The sequence below is a fragment of the Mizuhopecten yessoensis genome, unplaced genomic scaffold (genome assembly GCF_002113885.1).
Source record: "Mizuhopecten yessoensis strain PY_sf001 unplaced genomic scaffold, ASM211388v2 scaffold715879, whole genome shotgun sequence".
In the NCBI taxonomy this organism is placed as follows: Eukaryota; Metazoa; Mollusca; class Bivalvia; order Pectinida; family Pectinidae; genus Mizuhopecten; species Mizuhopecten yessoensis.
Window position 1 is genome coordinate 19,601 of NW_018479837.1, and position 13,682 is coordinate 33,282.

At 36.7% G+C, this 13,682-nt stretch overlaps 1 pseudogene; it reads left to right on the forward strand.

The window, feature by feature from the left end:
* Positions 1-13,682, forward strand: part of LOC110441337 — a 32,469-nt pseudogene that overhangs the window by 15,260 nt on the left and 3,527 nt on the right.

A 13,682-nucleotide genomic window follows, 5' to 3' on the forward strand; every position in this document is an offset into this window, starting at 1 on the left:
CATAGGATTAACTTGATTAAACACGATACGGTATAAACCCTCACCTGTCATTGATGTTAACGCGGGCTGAGACTGTAGACCAACAAAGGATTAACTCGATTAAACACGATACGGTATACACCCTCACATGGTATTGATGTTACCGCGGGCTGAGACTGTAGACCAACATAGGATTAACTTAATTAAACACGATACGGTATACACCCTCACATGTTATTGAAGTTCACGCGGGCTGAGACTGTAGACCAACATAGGATTAACTTGATTAAACACGATACGGTATACACCCTCACATGTTATTAATGTTACCGCGGGCTGAGACTGTAGACCAACAAAGGATTAACTTGATTAAACACGATACTATTGATGTTCACGCGGGCTGAGACTGTAGACCAACAAAGGATTAACTTGATTAAACACGATACTATTGATGTTCACGCGGGCTGAGACTGTAGACCAACATAGGATTAACTTGATTAAACACGATACGGTCTACACCCTCACATGTTATTGATGTTAACGCGGGCTGAGACTGTAGACCAACTTGTAACGCAGATTTAGTTTGGTGTCAATACATCTTTAATGACAGTGGCAGGTGTGAATAAGATAACTCATTATAGTTCATTCAAATTTGCTTTCGAGAAGTGAAGACAGATCAAGAATTAAAATGACCTCTTTCCCAAATTCAATTACAATGTAGTGTACATTTATAATGAAACAAACTAAAATTGTTGAGAAGGGATATACTACACAATTGATTTAGGCGGACATTCCCGATTTTGTCCCTTTCGCGACCTTATAGAGAAACATATGTTTTTATTTTTTATTTTTTGAGGAAAATCACTGCCGCCCTTTTTTAAGAAGGGACTCGTATCATTTTAACCAGCGGCGGAAAAAGAGATCAATCTGAGAGGGTTCTAATATCTTTCAGGGAGACCTCATGAGAAAACATGAAAGTTTTATGACTTTTAAGAATATTTTCAGGCTCGGGGATTTCCTAAGGCCTAACAAATGATCAAGATATGTCACTGTGTCTGTGGTTGGTTGAAGCATCTCACAACAGAATCAAGTACATGCCATTGCTATAGTTTCTCTATACTTACGTACAAATTAAAACTCAGCACGATCTACAAACCGAGAGTTTACCAGGTATACTGGTATTTAGGTCTTGGTTCTTTGTTTGTCCGCTTTTGACAGCTTCGTTTATTGGGTTAATTGTAGGCTACGGAGAGTGATTTTTGGTTATAAAAGCTTCCTTCTAAATAGTTACGCACGCAGGAATACAGTCTAGGTTAAAATGGTTTGAGCAAAAATTGCCATTGATCTTGAGTATTACAATATTTCTATAATGTTATAGAACACCGGTAAAGTTATAATTACGGGCAAGTATATTTTTTTTGTGTCGAACGGACGCAAGCTAGACGCAGACCGGACACAGAGTGAACGCTGAATGAACGCAGGCGAACGATACAGTTGATATTACTGATCGAGACGAACACTGCTTGAACGGCCGATCACTGAACTAGGGAACGTTATCGGACGCTGCCAGCCTGTATACAGATGTCTCGTCGAACGGGACGGACGGATGGAAGGGCCAGTCGAATGAACTATCGATAAGGCTAATATAACCATAGATTAAAGAGAACTTCAGATCGGGAACCGTCTGTACTTTCCGTAAACCAGATATTTTCGCGAATACGGAAAGTGCCGACTGTTCCCGGTTGATTGCATTCCGACTTAACCTTTATTCTTATAGGATGCGAAGTCTACCTGGAGTTCCCATTCTGCAGGCTATTATGTTAAATTACTCATTGCAAATGATCTATATATACATATGTTTTATAACAAGAGGCCAGGGGGACTTAATAGATCACCTGGTATTTTATTTTCAATTGAAAACCTGCTGAAGACCATACCAGTTTATCAAAAAAAGTACAAGGAAAACAAATTGCAGGTAGGACCTAATCTATTTGGATGGTTAAGACACCAAGAACATGAGTGTAATCTTCATGTCAGGCTATTTCGCAAATGGTTATGGCTTCGGGATCTCTATTGTTTCCATGTTATGAACCAGGGAAGTAGTCTCAGGTAGGCGTCACACACACGTTTGGTTATGAGAACCTTACTCCTACTTGCAAATGGACTCTCTAGACCAAATGTCGTCAAAATCTCTCCGTTCGTTTGGAAGGAAAAATACTAAATAGTAAGCTTAGTTTCTCCTATTGGGCCCCATCCTCTGCCCCAAGAAGTAGTTTTCTTTGCCTGCAGGTTCTCTTGACCAAAATTGGTTTAAAATGAAGACGCTCTAAAACAGTCCCCTGCTAATACAAAAAATGAAAAGGGGGCCTACGCTTTGCTCTATACACCGGACTATGTTTGATTTGGGCCTATTTTGGCCCCCAAATGCATCAAAATTCTAAACCTTTAAATGAACTTTGAAATGACTGTTTCTTTTATTTTAAATTCTTCCCAAACACTGTCATGGAAATATTTATTTGTATTTCTAATTATTGTTGCCATGGTAACAAGTTCAAAATTGCATAAATTAGAGAGAGAAAAAAATGAATATTCAGTAAATTTTGTCATATTTTGCATAGTTTTTTTCTCCTGGAAACTGTATAGCGCATGCTTGAACAAACTCAAAATCAAAGGATAATGTGTAGGCACCTGTAATACATCTTTAGAAGAAATATAAAACTTGTTCAAGAGTGCGCTCTATGGTAACTAAGAGAAAAACTAGACAAAATCCTGTCAAAATTTACTGAATATTCAAATTTCATTAATTAATGCCGATATTATCTGGTTACCATGGCAGCCATAATTGAAAACCTAAATAAATGTTTACATAATAGTACAAGGAAAGTATTCAAAATTAAAGAAACACTCATTTGAAAGTTCTATTGAAGATTTTTAATTTTGATGGATTTGGGGGCCAAAAAAGGCCCAAACCATACATAGTGCTTTGAGTATTTTTACCCTAAGGATACTCCAGACTACATTTGCACATTTGGTTTAAATCCATTCATTTGCACAGGAGGAGAAACATTTTCCACTATTTCCCCTGTAAGGCCCCGCCCCTCTTCACCTAGCGGGCCATATTATTTGTTTATACAAAATTAAGAACCCTTTGGTCAATGATGCTCCAGACCAATTACTCAAAATCAACTGAGTCGTTAAGGTCCTTCGGTCCAGCTGAGCTAAAAGTCATTTCAAAGTGTCTAAGTGCATTGCACTTTGGCTAGGATGTGTGAGTATTTGGGAGAAGGATTTACATGTGTGAGGATAATCACATAAAACCTTGAAATATCGAGTTAGTAAGTCGAATTTTTGAGTTAATATCTTGAAATTTTTAGTTATTAAGTCGAAATATCGAGTTATTATCTTGAAATTTCGAGTTATTAAAACGAAAAAACGATTTTGTTTTGCCACATGGCCCTTATGCTCTTCGTAGAAATCAACTGTTAATTAAACATGCAATTTACAAGAATTTACTCTGAAAGTGACTTTCACAGACAGGTTATGGATATTTATTATTTAAGATTGGTAATACACATGCATTTACTTACTATTACAGATTATGAACATACATGTACACCTATATTTATTTTCACAGACCAGTTTTAAACTTCTGTTAAATTTAACAGACATGCAAGGAACATTTGTCTTTTTTCAGTTTGTTTGTTTGTTTGTGTTAAACGGCCCATTGACAACGGCCATTTAGGGCAATGGCAATTTATTTATCGGAGTGGATATTTACACTCGGGCTAGATAAGCAAATAAAAAAACGGTATGCCGGGTGGCGGATTCCGGAAAGTTTTCATGTAGACGGTTGTGCATATCCGGATAGGACTAAGAACGGTAAACGAAGCTGTGTTCTTATTGACTAGTGTATCAGTATAAACACTTAAGAAAACGTGTTTAGTTACTTATTATTACAAATTATATTTTGTTGTTGCTAGGTGGTCCGAATGGCCGAGTAAGAAGATGCATGGTTGTTAGGATACCGGAATGTTTGAAAACGGCATTTCTATTGTATTGCCGGGTTATCATTATATTATTTAAATATAAGCTGAAAAATCATTTGTAAAGGTGAAATGTTTCAGTATTTGTTTTGAAATTCCCAGTATCGTAAAATATTAACATCACATGGAAAACTGTGTTGACGTAACTTAATGTTGATATGGTCGACTTTTCCGAGATATCGTTGTGCATTTGTTTGCTTTGATAAGAAGCAACGTTACAGCAAAATGTTGAAAGTTACAGCTTCATGAAGGTAAACGAAGAGAATGTTTTGTTGTGTTTTTCGAAGTGTACACTCTCAAATCTTATGTATGGCAGGTGGATATTATTTTTTTCTTGTGTATATGAACAAGATATGGTAGCCTTAGCTACTGATCCTTGTATAAGTGACATATATATAAATATACATAATATCAGGACTTAAATCCGTGATAATATACTACAATATATAAATATACATAATATCAAGACTTAAATTCATGATAATATACTACAATATATATAAATATACATATCCGTGATAATATACTACAATATATAAAAATATCATTAAAAGCAAATACTGTAAATATTCAGTGTTTTTCGAGAGAAAAAATGTATTTTGGAAAAATTATGATTTTCCTTAAAAAAAACCCACAACATTTTCCCCAATTATCTAAGGTGAAAATTGTCAAATTCCTTCAGAAACAAAATATTCAGATATCTCTTCACATTTTAACTTACCTTACATAATGACCAAATATTTAGTCGGAAACTAGTTGAAATGTAGTGATTTTATCAAGTATGGCAAGTGACAATATACCAGCTAATACAAAGAAAAAGACACAAATACCAGTTTTACACAAAAAAATAATCAAGAATCTTCTCAGAAAATAAGTTTGGTTATCTTCTATGATTTTGAATGGCAATAAAACTGTAAATCTTTTCGATTATTATTGATTTGCCTGAAATCAGCTTAATTGTCATGATTTCAAGTTATATAAGAATACAAGGTTTTGCATCAGATGCAAAAAAACTCAGACTTTTAAATAATTCAAATTTCCAAATACTACTCAGGAAATTACTTTCGTAACTTTTAATAACTCATTATGTCCAATCATTTAACCATATGTTAATTCTGCTGTTTTCAGCAATTTCCCCATTCCTAAGGTAGAAAAAGGCAATTTCAGACTAGAAATAAAAAATTCAGGTATATCTTCAAATTTCAAAATAATCCTAATCAACAGCCAAATGTTTTGTCTGGAATGTCACAATTTCAAGTTTTATCAAGTAAAACAAATGGCAATATACCAGCTAATATTAAAACAAAATCCTATAATTTTACAAAAACTTCAAATTTCTTCTCAGAAAGGATCTGTAATCTTTGATGACTTTGTATGTCAATAAAGAAGTGCAATACTGTAAATCTTCACTTTATCAAAAAAAAGTATATTCTTGAAAAATATTGATTTTTCTGAAATTTCAGCATTTTCTGTATTTTCTTGGATAGAAAATAGTCAAATTCCCCCAGGAACAAAATATTCTCATGTATCTTCCAATTTAACACATATACTACTTAGCGGCCAAATATTTAGTCTGAAATCAGTTAAAATGACGGGATTTCAAATTTTATCGAGTAAGACGGGTGGTAATATCATAGTACCTCATAAATCCTGAAATTGTACAAAAAACTCATATTTTTCAAATATTTCCCAGGAACCTCTTTTTAAATCATCCATTATAACTTTCTATGACAATAAAGCAAAGGGATACAACAAATATGTTATTTTTGAGAAAACGTCTATTTTAAAATATTGACTATCCTCAAATTTCAACATTTCCACCACAATTTCTAGGGTGGAAAATATTCAAATTCTCACAGGAACCAAACTTTTAAATGTATCTTCAAATTTGATACTTAATCTATATAACAGCCAAATACTAAGTTTGAAATCTGTTGAAATTTTTCTTTTATAAAATACTCGAATTTTCAAATTCCCCCCGAAATTTCATTTTGGATCATCTTTTATGACTAAAAAACGCAGTGATTCCATAAATCTGCTGTTTTTGATAACAAAAAAAGTCTATTTGGAAAATATATTGATGTTTCGCAAAATTCCACATTTTCCCCACATTTCCTCATAGTCAAATTCCTCCAGGAACAAAACATTCTGAAATATTTTCATCTTCAGCACAAATTCCAGTTAACGGACAAACTTAACTAGTCTGAAACTAGTTGAAATCTGACAATTTTAATTTTTATCAAGTATAACAAGTCGCAATATACAAACTTATACTGAAAAACATCATATTTTACAAAAACTGCATATTGTCAAATTTCTATCGAAGCCTGGCGTGCTGCAGCGCAGCCTTAAGCTGTTCCAGGGAGCCGCACGCTTTGGTGTTAGCTGGTAGACTGTTCCATAGCCTGATCACGTCAGAAAAGAAGGATCGTTGGTATTGTTGAGTCCCTGCGTATGGCACCAGGAACTTAAGTACATGACCCCGCCTCGCTACTGCCACTGGGGTGAGATGTGTATCGGGTATGTCCACTTGTTGATATACAATGCGGTACATCATGATGACCTTGGTCTGTGCCCTACGTTCCTGAAGGGTTGGCTACTGGAGTTGTTGCAGCATGGACGACACACTGCTGGTAGTGTGGTAGTCACCAGTGACAGATCTGGCTGACCTACGCTGCACCATCTCGAGTTTGTTGATGTTGTTGGCTGTGGATGGAGGGATCCCAAATTACACTGGCATACTCCATAATTGGTCTTACCAGTGTCTTATAGGACAGTTCCTTAGTGTTTCGTGGACACTGGTAGATGTTACGTTGTAAGAAAGCTCTGATGTTGTTAGCTTAGCGACCTGATTGATATGGTCATTCCAGCTTAGGCTGCTGTGGATGTTCACTCCGAGGTATTTTGCTGACCCTTCCTCCTCTAGGATGTGGCCATGGATGGTGTATGGAGATTTTATCGGAGATCTCTTAGTTGTTATGTGGAGAATCTGGCACTTCTTGGGGGTAGAATTCCATGAGCCAGTCTTGCTCCCAAACTTGTAAGGCGTCGAGGTCTGCTTACAGTTTACGACTTTCCTCCAGGTTATTGATCTCTCTGTACAGCCCACAGTCGTCAGCAAAGAGCCGCGTGAAGGAAAATTGGTGATGTACTCTGGAAGGTCGTAACTGAAAAGTAGGAATAGGATCAGCCCAAGTACGCTACCCTGAGACATACCGGAGAGTACAGGAGCACTCTCGGACTTGCAGCCATCGAGCACCACTAGTTGTGAGCGTCCGCTTAGGAAGTCTCCTATTCACCTGTGTGTCTTTCCTCTCACTCCGTAGTGTTTTAGTGTGTGTAGCAGTGGCGTGTGGGACCTTGTCGAACGCTTTGGAGAAGTCCAAGAGAATGACGTCTGTTTGGCCCTTAGTGTCGACACATTTTGCTAGGTCCTGAATGGTTAGGATCAGATGCGTTTCGCAGGAGCGTCGCTTCCTGAAGCCATGTTGTGCGTCCGTGAGGATGTTGTGATGGTCCAGATGTTTTGCCAAGCTGCTACAAATGACGTGCTCCAACAGCTTACAGATAACAGATGTAAGGGAGACAGATCCGTAGTTTTCCGGTCGGTTCTTCTCTCCCTTCTTAAAGATGGATGTAACATCTGCCTTCTTCCACTTTGATGGTATTCTGCCTTGTTGTAGGGACACCTGAAACAGGAGTGTTAGGACTGGGGCTATCTCTGTGGACAGTTCCTTCAGCAGGCTTGTTGGTACTTGATCGGGTCATGAGGCTTTGTGGATATTCAGGCCTAGCAATAGCTTCCTAACACCTTCTGAGGTTACATGGATTGGTGGTATATCTGGGTGTCTGGGCTCGCCCATGTCCTTGATGTTGTCGGATCTCTCACTGGCGTTGAAAACAGAAGAGAACTGGGCATAAAGGATGTTGACCTTGGCTTTTCTGTCCGAGAATGTCATTCCGACGGAGGATTTCAGTGGAGCCACTCCTGAACTGTCCTTTCTCCTGCTGTTGATGAAGCTCCTGAAGCGTTTTGGGCCTGCTGTTGATTTGGCGATATGATGGTATTCAGATATTCATTGTAGGCTTGCTTATATTTTGGGTTGCTTTCTTGAGCTGATTGTAATGCTCGCGGTCTTTGAGAGAGTTGGACCTTTTAGCGCGGTTGTAGCTGCGCTTCTTGCGCCAAGATAGCGCCTTAACCTCTCGGTTTATCCAGGGCTGGTTGTAGCGCGTTGTTGTCCTCTTGGATGGGATGGTGTTGAGTATGACCAGAAGGTTGTCCTTGATATTTGCCCATAAATCCTCTATATCCGCAGAGGTGGAGAAAGAAAGGGAGCGACCATCTCAGGAATTTTTCTTCAAAGGATTGCTTGTCCTTAGAAATTTTGTTTTATTCATGGAATTGTCAAGAATAAACTGCATGCCATCAGCAAATCCTTGGATACAGACGGGTTTGTTCCGCGGAAACATTGTAATGCTGATAGAGCCTCTCACAATGCATTGTCTGTAAATGACCGACAACAGATTAAGACTTTCTTAACCAAATATGCAAACGACAATGCGCTGCCAGTTCCTGGTCGGCTGCCGAACTGTAAATCCGAGAAAGTACTTCTTCTTCCATCTGATACAACTATCACGGATATTTATGATAAATATGATCAACTTACCAAAGAGGTGGAATTTAGGCCCGTGAGTTTGCGAACATTTCAGCGAACTTTGCATGATTTGTGTCCATATATCATTGTCATGAAACCCTGTTCTGACCTTTGCAACTTGTGTCAAAACTTTTCGCATAAACTGTCAATAGCTGGAACACTAAACGACGAAGAGAAGAAACAAATATTGGAGGACTACGTGAACCAAGCAAAACAACAATGGGATTTGTACAGGCAGCAGTGTGCTGACAGTAAACAGCAGTTTTCATCATTGTCAGAAGAACAGAAAACAACAGGTATTAAATTGATTTAAAATTAAGTTTAGCATCTTACTTATATTATTGCCACCTGTATGCTCGATTGGAAGTGATGTAACATGTATGATTAACACATTAGGGTAATTTATGGACTGTGCAAGTTTTATTTGTGAAGGAAACAGACCTACAGCAAGTGTCTTGAAATTTTCTATCATTTACAGTGAAAATAAATTAAATTACCATAATTATAACATTGTACACATATCACATGCCACACAAAATGGAATTGTGGTTGTTAAATTAACTTTTTTCCCATTTTGTTCATTAAACTGTTTTATACATATATATAACTGTATCAATTAAATAATTTTCAATATATATTACACTGCTTGATTTAATCATTTACAAAACAGGAAAATTGAGTGACTTATTTTCCTTGCAGGTAATCCGCCATGTTTAGTGGATGGAGCTTTCCACTATTCCTGGGATTAAGCACAGCAGGTCCTTGGATTATGCACAGCAGGTTCATTATCCCCATCACGCTCAGCAAGTAGGCCCTATCTTCTTCAAGACACCACGGAAGTGCAGTGTTTTTGGAATCTGCTCGGAGGGCTCAGGTAAACTATAGGAAACACTTATGCTGTACATATTTATGGCTGGGTCAAAAGTGTCCTTATAATAACTCACTTCAGTAGGGAAAACTTCTCTTCAGCTTAGTCGGTAGAGTACAGACCTTGTAATACAGGGCACCTGGTTAGAGTCACTTTACAGCTTATGTTACACATACTGTTTTAAATGGAGGTCTGCAGTTGCTCAGAGGTTAAGGTCTTAGAATACATATCACAGGCCTCTAACCTCACGGGTTCAAATAATATGATCAATACTCAATACTAGTTTATTCTTGTATTGTTATTTTTATTTTATTGACAGGAAAGCAGTTATTCTATTTAGTGGGTGAGGCAGAAAACTCTGGGATAGGCAAGGGAGCTAACTCAGTTGTCAGCATGGTCCATCATTATTTCCAGCATCATGGTCATGGAGAGAAAGTTGCAAACATCCACTTTAGTTTAAACTTTCTTTTATTCAAGTATTTCAATTATATACATATATATGCAATATATATATATATATATATATAGCATTTTGTAACAAAACTCAAAATAGGAAATAGAAACAAGTGTCTTAGACACTTATGTAAATCTATCACCTTATCATAATCTGCAAAATATATTCAGGATGGACAGCATATTGTCTCCCATGAAAAATACATACAATAATACAAACAGTGACAATAGTTTAAACAAGGAGAAAGAAAAGGAGATAATTAATGGTGGAGGGTTTTGGTTGTTAATGGGTTTTACTTGTTCTTACATAAGTACAATTCGGCTTTAAGCACATGCATGTTTATGAAATATTTAATCAATAGGAAAACCTGTTTGTTTTTAATATATAATCTTGGACAGCTAGGAAGATAACCCTATTTTCTTGTAATGGCAATGTCTCGTTCCCAAACATTAGAATATCTGTGGTAATATTATAAGGCAAAGAATATAAATACTGTCTTCTTATGTCATCATATCTGGTACATTCTAAAAGAAAGTGAGCAGTATTTTCAACTTGACCGCATACACATAGCGGAGATTGAACAATATTTTTACTAAATAAATGACTGTTTAAGGAACTGCATTCCATTCGCAGACGAGCATGGTATATTTGACCCTTACGGGTTCCAAAAGTGTAGTGGATTGGTACTTTTCTACTTAACTGTTTATCAAGGTATGATTTTATAGCAGAAACAGACGGATTTGATCTAACATCAGATGGTAGTTTATTCCATTGATCTATAGTAGATGGTAAAAACGATTGTTTATAAAAAGCAGTTTTGCACAATATTGGAGTGACACATGAATGATCTGAGTTCCTTGTATCATATCTATGTCCCTCCGAAACTGTGTGAGGAACAAGATTATACAAATATTGCGGCGTATATTGGTAAAACATTTTATGAAATTGAAGAATTTTTCGGTTTTGTCTACGATCAAATAATCTCGTCCATCTTGCTTCATTGAACAATTTGTCAATACTTGTTAGTTTTGTCGCGCCAGTTACTATCCGAGCAGCTTCAACATTGAGGTTTTCAAGGTTTTTTTCCAGTTCTTTTGGAATATTTCCCCATACTATATCACCATATTCGAGAAGTGGTCTTATAAAAGAGAAATATATAGTTTGCAGAGTTTGTCTATCTAATTGGAATTTCAAAGATCTCATTATATTAATTTTAAAGGAGGCTTTAACAATGATATAATTAACTTGATCTATCCAACGACCATCTCCAGAGTAGTACACACCAAGGTGCTTGTGAGAGGATACATTATTTATTGGAAAGTTGTTCATATGTAGAGGGGGTGGTAAATGGGATTTCGTTTCCTGCTTATTATCATATTTTCAGTTTTTTTGGGATTGAAGTCTACAAGCCACTGTCGGGACCACACATGAATTCTATTAATATCTGATTCTAATGTAGCATGTGCCGTAACGGGATTGTCTACTTCTACGTAAAGGGACGTATCATCGGCAAATAGCTTAATTGTGGAATTGATTTCATAAACAATGTCATTAATATATACAAGAAATAAAAGAGGACCGAGGATCGAGCCCTGAGGTATCCCAGCTATGATAGATGCCCAGTCCGACTTACAATTATTTAAAATCTCCCTTTGTTTCCTGTTATTGAGATAATCTTTGAACCATTTTAGTAAACTACCAGATATGCCAAATTTGGAAAGTTTGAAGAGGAGACCTCGATGCCAGACTCGGTCGAAGGCTTGGCTTACGTCACAGAAAACAACTCGAATTTCTTTGCCTGAATCTAAGGCTAACGAGTTGGTTTATGGTTGAATCTCTGGGTGTAAAGCCTGATTGACAGTTGGTAATTAGACTAGTATCACAAAAGAAATTATGTAAATATTTGAAAACACAGCGTTCAAAGACCTTTCCAATGACACTCAGTAAAGATATTGGACGATAATTTTTTACATCATCACGATTTTCTTTCTTATGGACTGGAATTACGTTCGCCTCCTTCCATAGCGATGGCATTTTTGACAAAGAAAGCGATTTATTAAACAAGAAGGCAAGAGGAACACACAAAGCTGACGCCGTCTCTTTAAGGATTCTAGGACTAATCAAGTCGGGTCCCACGGCCTTAGAAGCATCAAGATTTACCATTACATCTTTTACATCGTTGCTTGTTATAGTAATTTCACTGAGGCTGTTGGGAGTAGTGCTGGAGTTATCTTCCGGAAGTAGCGTAGCAGAATCATCCACTGATGATTGACTAGAAAAGTAAGTATTAAATACGTTAGCTTTATCGATGTCAGAGTCGTAGCATTTCCCATCATGCAGTAAAGGAGGAATTTGTAGTTTTTTAGGGTCTTTTTTAATAAAATTATGAACAACTTTCCACCATGTTTTATTACGATTATTATCTGTTAGTTGAGAAGAAAGTTTGTTGAGATACCTTTGTTTCGCCTGCCTTATTATGTTCACACATTTGTTACGAACACGTTTAAATTCTAACCAATCTATTGGACTGTTACTTAGTTTAGCCTTAGTATGCAATTTCTTACGTTTCGTGATTGTCTTTCTAATATTGAAACACATCCACGGTAAATCCTTACTTTTAACTATAATAGATTTATTTGGAATACAGATCTTCGCACATTCATCAATTCTATCAGTTAGTAGATTACATGATTGATCTATATCGTTAATATCGAGGCATGACCAGTCAGTCTCTCTTAACAATGTTCTGAACTGCTCAAAATTGGCATATTTATACAGCCAGACTTTACGAGTAAATGACTTTGATAAAACTTTAGGAATATTAAAAATACCATATACAGGACAATGATATCGCATTGGTTGATCCAGGAAGGATTCTCCAACAAATGTACGATTCAATATAGAATTATTACTGACTAGAATTAGGTCCAACAATGAAGAACCATTTTCTGTATAATGTGTGCATTCGTTCACTAATTGCGTAAGGTTGTATGTAGTTAATATATTAGATAGGTGAACTTGATGATGATGATTATGAAAAAGATTTACATTGAAATCTCCTGTTATAATTATAGCGCGGATATTCGTATTATAGGCTCGATCTATCGATAATTCAATTCTATTCCAGAGTTGAACATTTGAGTTTGGGGGTCTATAAAAAGTACCAAATAAGAACCTAGAATGTTTTGAGACTATTTCAGCCCACACACTTTCTACTTCCCCTACTTCAAGATCGTTCCGTCTATCTACTATTAATTTGTCTGAAACATACACTGAAATTCCGCCCCCTATTCGATCATTCCGGTAGAAGCAAAATGGGTTCAACGACGTACTATCATCTGACTAATTGAGCCAGGTCTCCGTGAAAGAAAGGATACTGCATTCCCTTAACTCTGTATGTAATATATCTAGTTTCTGTCTCAGGCTCTGGACATTCAAGTGAACAAAAAATAAATTGCTCAGATTTGACAGACTTTCAGATAAATTGGAGGAAGAAGTTGACGTGTTTATGTCTGCAGTTGGCCCAGGGTTTAATTCAACGTCGCCACACTGAAAGAGGAGCCAGGAGATAGCTACTAGGGATAGTACCACAGATGGAATATTTATGCAGTGATTTTTTTACTGTTGGTGACTTTTTTCCCTTTGTATATTAGAATAGTTATTTTTTAACCTGGAACGGT